The following is a 2,331-nucleotide window of genomic DNA, read 5'->3' on the forward strand; positions in this document are numbered from 1 at the left end:
CAATCCTTGTGGTTCAATCTGACCTTGAGGTCCAGTGCATTGTCCTGCAGAAAACAAATTTTTATGAGATTGTTCTTAGACCCACTCTTGTTACCAAATGGCTGCTCTAGAGATGCAAAACCAGTGTAGTTCATTAAAGTATATAAAAGGAGAAGTTTATATCAAAGAAATGTGTCACACAGTTGTAGAGGTAGGAAAGTCTCAATTCAGGGTCAGATGAACCAGGATAGGCAGATCAGAGTCAGGTTGAGGCAAGGTAAGAGGCAAGCTGCTGACAACTTCCAGGATTGGCAGGGAATAAAGCAGGCCACTAGCTCATGTTTAAAGAACTAGTAGTCAGAGGATGAGCCAGATGCAAGATTCAGATCCAGAAGAGAGCAAGTGTTATGCCCAGAATTTGGGGTCCCCAAAGGCCACCCAGGAGCCATGTACCGATGCAAATACATAAGGGAAGTTTATTCAAGCTCGAGCCAGGTCTCTAACCTTATCCGACGCATCAGAATAGGGAAAGAGCCCTGAATTCATTGTCTGCAGGGTTTTTATAGAATTTTCAAACAGCTCAGGTTTCTCAGTTTTACAATCTTTGGATTGGTTAACAATTGGCAAACTATGAGATGTTACAGTTTAATTGGTCAGGACTGGTGGTCTTTGTCCTTAGGCTACGGTAAAGGAAAACATCTGGCCTCTGGCCTTGAGCTGCCTGGCCATTTATACATATATCATTTTCTTGGAACTAGAGGACGTGTTCAGGCTAATGTACAGAATGGAGATTGACCTTGTCTCTGGAGGGAACTAAAAACTGAGGCCTTGTCTATTTAAAATGCTTTCCTGAGCCTGACTAGAGTTTAGTCAAGCAGTCTCTAGGTAGGCAAAATCAGGTAAAATCAGTTTGGTCCTTACACAAGCAAGCCTTGTGTGTGTCCAATATATTGAAGCAGGTCACGCCGCCAAGGGAGCTCTTAGCAGACCTTATCATAGAGTTTATAACATTATATTCAGTCTCATCATGGGAGATAACGTTATCTTAACAGCCAACCCTTTGAGATTCCTGGTCCACTAAAGGTGACACAAAACATTTACTATCACACTGATTATCTGAAATTCAAATTAAAATGACCAGCTTGTCTTGTGTATGCTGAATTTCAGTGTCTTCTGCTGGACATGGTGCACACCCTCCAGATTCAACTTCCACTGTTTGGTACGTGGTCACAGAGTGGTCTGCAGCTAAATAAGGTCACATATTTAGGAGTAAAATACTGCAGTAAGTAGCAATTGTTCTCAAGATGAACATAGATGTGGACACCCAGACTTCAAATCCGACACTTTAGCCCACAGCCATCTGTGACTTGTTGGCCCACACTGGAAGGATGTGAAAGGATCAATACCTCTGCTATATTTTTCATAAAGTTTAACAAACCCAAAGAGAGCCTATAAGAGGGGGAGGTATTATTTATAATGTTTTAATATGGCATCTTATACATGCATTTTCTATTTGGCATCAGAAAAAAGTGAAGGAAAAAAAAAACTCACTATAATGTGAGACACATGCTGGCAACTCATTCATCTGGCACAGCATGCCCCAAGTCTGGAGGACATGTCACATTGTGGGCCCTTGATAATAGTTTAATTGCTTTTACAATAAAAATAATATAAATGGACTATATTCATTGGATTATATTTATTTGCCATTAGAAAATAGTATTTTAAAATAATTTTAAAAATGTGTCTATGGAGTCAAGAGGCATCCAATAGAACTCCAGCCATGATGATCCTATGTACAAAGGAGTGAATAGCTGCCCAATCCGGTACCATCCACATGATCAGTAGGACATAAGACCATTGGCACACATAGGATTTTCACTGACTGATGTTTTTAATCACCAGGACTTTCTTCCTAGTCTGTCTTAATCAGGAAGTTCTAATACCTGTTTAGCATGGAAGCAACACTCAACTCTTCACTGATGTTGACTGGTGACCTCACATGAGGTGCACTAGGTAAGAATCAAACCTACATCAACCACATGGAAATTAAGAATTCTACCGCTGTAACGTGGTTGTTGTTGTTGTTGTTAATTGCCTTAGAGTCGGTTCTGACTCAGTGACCCAGTATAGGATTTAGGAGGAGCAGCTGGTGGATTTGAACCACTGACTTTGTGGTTAGTAGACCAGTGCTTATAGTGTTACACCAGGGCTAGGGCTGGAGTAAGTCATAATGGGTCTCCTCTGTGATCAAATGTCAATCAAAACTGTTTAGAAATCTCAAAAGAAGCAGCATGATTGAAAGAAGCTGAAAATGGGGACAAAGAATGTATACTGTATAAACTTGTTAAT

This window comes from Chrysochloris asiatica, unplaced genomic scaffold (genome assembly GCF_000296735.1).
Source record: "Chrysochloris asiatica unplaced genomic scaffold, ChrAsi1.0 scaffold00306, whole genome shotgun sequence".
Classification (NCBI taxonomy): Eukaryota; Metazoa; Chordata; class Mammalia; order Afrosoricida; family Chrysochloridae; genus Chrysochloris; species Chrysochloris asiatica.